This window comes from Oncorhynchus mykiss, chromosome 19 (assembly GCF_057628025.1).
Source record: "Oncorhynchus mykiss isolate SJ-2025 chromosome 19, ASM5762802v1, whole genome shotgun sequence".
NCBI classification, from domain to species: domain Eukaryota; kingdom Metazoa; phylum Chordata; class Actinopteri; order Salmoniformes; family Salmonidae; genus Oncorhynchus; species Oncorhynchus mykiss.
This window is the reverse complement of record NC_143040.1, coordinates 18,427,857-18,434,401: the sequence shown is the minus strand read 5'-3', so window position 1 is coordinate 18,434,401 and position 6,545 is coordinate 18,427,857.

Genomic DNA, 6,545 nt, shown 5'->3' with positions numbered 1-6,545 from the left:
AGGGCTAGATCTGCCCATGGGACGTACCTCGCCCACTCACCAGGCCAGTCCCGGCAATACGACCGCAGAAACCTACCCACATCCTGGTTTACTCTCTCCGCCTGCCCATTACTCTCGGGGTGGAAACCCGAGGTCAGGGTGACCGAGACCCGCCGCCGTTCCATGAACGCCCTCCAAACTCTGGACGTGAACTGGGGACCCCGATCAGAAACAATGTCCTCAGGCACCCCGTAGTGCCGGAAGACATGGGTAAACAGAGCCTCCGCAGTCTGTAGGGCCGTAGGGAGACCGGGCAATGAGACGGCAGGACTTAGAAAACCGATCCACAATGACCAGGATCGTGGTGTTTCCCTGAGACGGGGGAAGGTCGGTGAGAAAGTCCACCGACAAGTGCGACCACGGCCGTTGTGGAATGGGGAGGGGCTGTAACTTCCCTCTAGGCAGGTGTCGAGGAGCCTTGCTCTGAAGAGGGTAGTGTATGGGCCCATCGAATCAACTTATCACGGACACCAAGCGGCGCATACTGAACACCTGCTGGACACTGAGGGCGTAACGCCCGCTCGATCTCCGCGTCCACCTCCCATACCACCGGTGCCATCAGACATGAAGCTGGGAGGATGGGAGTCGGCTCGATGGACCGCTCATCGGTGTCATAGAGGCGGGACAGCGCGTCGGCCTTCGTATTTTGGGAGCCTGGCCGATATGAAATCGTAAAACGAAAACGGGTAAAGAACATGGCCCACCTGACGCGGATTCAATCTCCTCGCTGCCCACATTACAATGGTCAGTCCAGATGAGGAAAGGGTGCTTAGCCCCCTCAAGCCAATGTCTCCACACCTTCAGAGCCTTGACTACAGCTAACAACTCCCGGTCCCCCACGTCATAGTTCCGCTCCGCCGGACCGAGCTTCTTCAAAAAAAATCGCAGAGGTGGAGCTTTGGTGGCGTGCCCGAGCGCTATGATAGCACGGCTCCCACCCCATCCTCGGACGGGTCCACCTCCACTATGAATACCACAGAGGGGTCCGGATGAGCCAGCACGGGAGCGTTGGTGAACAGCTCCTTCAGGCGACTGAAAGCTCTGCCCGCCTCAGCTGACCAGCGCAAGCCCCCCCTTCAGCCACCTGACCAAAACCCCTGATAAACCTCCAGTAGTAATGGGCAAACCCTAAAAACCGCTGCACCTCCTTTACCGTGGTCGGAGTCGGCCAATTACGCACAGCTGTAACACGGTCACACTCCATCACCACCCCAGAGGTGGAAATGCGATAACCCAGGAAGGAAACGGCTTGTTTGGAGAACACACATTTCTCAGCCTTGACTTACAGGTCATGCTCCAGCAGTCGCCCAAGTACCTTGCGTACCAGAGACACGTGTGCGGCGGGTGTGGCAGAATAGATCAGTATGTCATCAATGTACACTACCACTCCCTGCCCGTGCAGCTCTCTGAGAATCTCGTCGCCAAAAGGCTGGAGCATTCTTCAACCCATACGGCATGACGAGGTACTCATAATGGCCAGACACGGTCTTCCACTCATCTCCCTCCCGGATACGCACCGGATTATACGCACTCCTAAGGTCCAGTTTTGTGGAGAAACGCGCCCCGTAAAATGATTCCACCGCCGTGGCGATGAGAGGTAGTGGGTAACTAAACCCCACTGTGATGGAATTTAGACCTCTATAATCAATGCACGGACGCCGACCTCCCTCCTTCTTCACAAAAAAGAAGCTCAAGGTGACGGGTGACGTCCCTGTCCCAGAGATTCAGTGACATATGTCTCCATAGCCACTGTCTCCTCCTGGGACAACGGGTACAAGTGACTTTTGGGAAGTGCAGCGTTTACCAGGAGGTTTATCGCGCAATCCTCTCGTCGATGAGGTGGTAATTGGGTCGCCCTCTTCTTACAGAAGGTGATAGCCAAATCTGCATATTCATAGGGAATGCGCACAGTGGAAACCTGGTCTGGACTCTCCACCGTCATCGCACCGATGGAAACTCCTATGCACCTGTCTGAACACTCCTCTGACCACCCTCGGAGAGCCCCCTGTCTCCATGAAATCTCTGGATTGTGATTAGCCAGCCAGGGAATTCCCTGGAGGGGAGGGTGGTGTCCCGACAAGCTAGCTCCCTGCGGACGTCCTACCAGAGACTACAGCGATAGTGGTCCATCAAGGCCCTGTCGTTCCACCCCGCCCCGGTGGCCAAGGTCCGGAACTCTAGTGCAAAATCCTGCACGCTCCTCGTCTCCTATCGCAGGTGAAACAGCCGTTCACCCGCCGCTCGGCCCTCTGGTGGGTGGTCGAACACGGCCCGGAACCGGCGGGTGAACTCGGGGTAGTGATCCCTCTCCGAGTCTGGGCCATTCCACACTGCGTTGGCCCACTCCAGGGCTCGACCTGTCAGACAGGAGACGAGGACGCTCACACTCTCCTCCCCCGAAGGAGTCGGATGAACGGTAGCCAGGTACAGCTCCAGTTGTAGTAGGAACCCCTGGCACCAGCCGCCGTTCCATCGTACTCCCTGGGGAGCGCCAGACGCAGTGCACGGATCCGGACGCTGGAGGAGGGGTAAGGCGGCGGAAGCGGAGCTGGGGGTGAGGTAGGGAGGCCACTCCTCTCCCATCGGTCCATCCTCTCCATCATCTGGTCCATTGCCGCCCGATCCGGTGGAGAATGGACGTATGATGGAGTACTCGCTCCTCCATCGATGGGAGAGGAGGTGCAGCTGCTCCTGCTGACTCCATTTAAACGGTGCGTGATTCTGTCAGATTCCTTTAAGAACAGTGGGTTTGGAGTCAGGTGCAGAGAGCAGAGGGTTCGAATACACAGGACCCAAAATGTCCAGAAAAATAAAATACAATCGAACATCCACAACTAACAGTAAAACAATCCCGCACAAACCTAGGCGGGCCTAACTGGCTTAAATAGACAAAAATCAAGAAACACACAAAGGAACAGGTGCAACTAATAAGACCAAACGAACAGAAAAGGAAAAAGGGATCGGTGGCGGCTAGTAGACCAGCGACGACGACCACAGAGCACCGCCCTAACAGGCAGGGGAGCCACCTTCGGAGGGAGTCGTGACACTGACATTCATTATGTTGGTATCAGAGACATGGGGGAACTTTAAGGAAATGACTCAGAACACATCAACAACAGCACAGTTTCTGTTTGAGCCATCCCATGATACTTTGTGGTCGTTACAGCACCTACACAAAATAACCCCATAATGTCAAAGGGGAATTATATTTGTCTTTTTTCTACAAATCAATTAAATATGAATAGCTGAAATGTCTTGAGTCAATAAGTATTCAACCCCTTTGTTATGGTAAGCCTAAATAAGTTCAGGAATAAGAATGTGCTTAAAGTCACAGAAACAGTAGGTTGCATGGACTCACTATGTGCAATAATAGTGTTTTAATACTGTAGTGGGCTAAATCAGGGTCACAGTGATTATTGGTAGTCTTAAACAAATCTACATTGAAACAAAGTATATACCTCACACACATGGTTATGAGCTTAAAGAAAAGTCCCCTGTACCATGTCAGATATAGAGTTGATGTATTACATTTTGATTTTGCATCCCAATATTACACTTTATATACATCACAGAATACTTTTTTTATTTTTTTATTTTAATTGTACCCTTTTTTCTCCCCAATTTCGTGGTATCCAATTGTTAGTAGCTACTATCTTGTCTCATCGCTACAACTCCCGTATGAGCTTGGGAGAGATGAAGGTCGAAAGTCATGCGTCCTCCGATACACAACCCAACCAAGCCGCACTGCTTCTTAACACAGCGCGCATCCAACCCGGAAGCCAGCCGCACCAATGTGTCGGAGGAAACACCTTGCACCTGGCAACCTTGGTTAGCGCGCACTGCGCCCGGCCCGCCACAGGAGTCGCTGGTGTGCAATGAGACAAGGATATCCCTGGGTGGGAGGCCCCGGTGCACAACTAAGCACAGGGAACAATTACATTAGAGTGTCTAGTTTGAGAAACAACCACACCTCACAAGTCCTCAACTACCCGCAAAACACCAGTCTCAAAGTCAACAGTGAAGAGGTGACTCCGGGATGCTGGCCTTCTAGGCAGAGTTACTCTGTCCAGTGTCTGTGTTCTTTTGCCTATCTTAATCTTTCCTTTTTATTGGCCAGTCTGCCTAGAAGGCCAGGAATTTGAATTAGGAATTTTCTATTACTGTATCTGTACTTTTACAGAATTATGACGATTGGATACCTTTTCCACCACTGGTTAGAGGTAATAATACAGACAACAACAATAACACGTCATCTTCAAGCAGGCAGACTGTTCTCTTTCTTCAAGGCTTCACTATTCGACCCGTTTAATCTGCATGTGGTCTTTTCCATTTCTCAATAGCCCCCTTCACTCCTTGAATGTGGAACGAATCTGTCAATTACCAATAATAAACTGCCCTTTTAGATTTAGGTTCCCTACACCCAGTTGTGGAAAAAGTAGCAGTTGTCAGACTTAAGTAATCGTTTAGATACCTTAATAGAAAGTAGAACGTTCCTTGAAAGTCACCCAGTAAAATACTACTTGAGTAAAAGTCTAAAAGTATTTGGTTCTGAATATACTTAAGTGTCAAAAGTAAATGTAATTTCTAAAATATACTTAAACATCAAAAGTCAAAGTATAAGTATAAATCATTTCAAGTGAATTATATTACGCAAAACAGGTGGCACCATTTTCTTGTTTTGAAAATGTAATGATAGCCAGAGGCGGATGACCACGTGTTCTTTTGATAAGTGCGTGAATTGGACAATTTTCCTGTTCTGCTAAGCGTTCAAAATGTAACGAGTACTTTTGGGTGTCAGGGAAAATTAATGGAGAAAAAAGTACATTACTTTCTTTAGGAATGTAGTGAAGTAAAAGTGAAAGTTGTCAAACATATAAATAGTTAAGTAAAGTACAGATACCCCAAAAACCTACTTAATTAAGTAGTACTTTAAAGAATTTGTACTTAAGTACTTTACACCACTGCCTACACCCTAGTAATAGCCTAAATATGACATACCCTAACTATGCTATTCTGGGGTGCCCAGGTAGCCTAGCAGTTAAGAGTGTGGGGCCAGTAACTGAATTGTCTCTGGTTTGAATCCCGAGTCGGCAAGATGGAAAAATCTGGTCTTCTGCCCTTGAGCAAGGCAGTTAAACAACAACTGCGCCGATGACATTCGAATAAGGCAGCTCCTTGCACCTCTCTGATTCAGAGGGGTTGGGTAAAATGCGGAAGACACATTTCGGTTGAATGCATTCAGTTGTGCAGCTGACTAGGTTTCCTCCTTTCCTTATTCAGTTATATACTGAGGAAATCCTTACTTTAGGTGTTTTCTCCTTCAAGGAGTGTTTACCGTAGCACCACTGTCTTGATTTTGGGGTTTTGGCAGCTCACAACAGAACAAGGAGAGGAAAAGGAACATTTCCTTAGAATGGGAACCCTTGTTTCAGTTCTGCTTCTGTTTTTTTTAAGGGAAGGACTGCTTCTAAAATGGGGATATGAGGATGTGTTAGATGCAAAGCTATGGAACAGATAGTTCTGTTTTGGTTCTGTGATGGTAAGAGAAGGCAGGGAGGAAGGCCCTACTGCCAAGCAGAAAGCAGCTCTCCACGATCAACTCAACCATGAAGGGTTTAACTCGACTGGGACTGAGAGTGAAGCTTGAAAGCCTCAATCCCTGATGTCTGCCTGACAGTAAAAAAACATTGAAGAAATCCCCATCTCTGTCAGGAGAGCTTGTCTCAGTAGGAGATGGAAGTCTAAGCCATTTAAACTGACAACTATTCCAGTAATCAAATGAAAAAATCTAACTAACTGGTTGGATTAGTTTAGAAAAATTTGTTATTTATTTTTGTGTAGCATAACATTTAATCAACTCTACACATAAACCTAATCCAAATATGAATGAATTTGCCCCTCTGCCCACTAAATGGCAAAGGTAAGCCTCACTTGAATCCTGCCCAAGATTTAAGGTGCTTTTGAGTGACATCAGAAGAAAAGTTGAGGCTAGAAACACAAAAAGTTTTGTAGATGAAACAGGGTGAAACTAAGAGGGACTTTTCGATCTAGTGGAAGAGTGTAAAATGTATCTTTAGGAAAGAAAAGAGAACAGAGTAAAGTTCAGTTGGAAATTCGATCTTGTGAACTCAATTACACGTATTTAGGGGGTCCCTTTGAGTCGGCATTATGTCAGTGGGTTTGTTTGTTAGTCCTAAATGTCAAGTTTCCATCCCCCACATCTGTGGATGAAACTGTTCCTCCAGACTATGTACACAAACACTGACTGAACAGAGCCCCTGACATAGCCCCACTGTGGTTACTGGTGAATAGGTGGAGGGTAAAAACAAATAGTGCACTATGCACATCTGCTTGTCCCTACCTTCAGCCTCAGTCTAAACCGACAAAAACAGAAAGTATAGCGACATCTGTCTCATCTCTGCAGCTCTGAATCCCGTTTACTTAATGTGGTCTGTCGAGAGAAAGTCGAGCAACCTCAGACAAGGTCTCCCACGCGTCGATGGAAG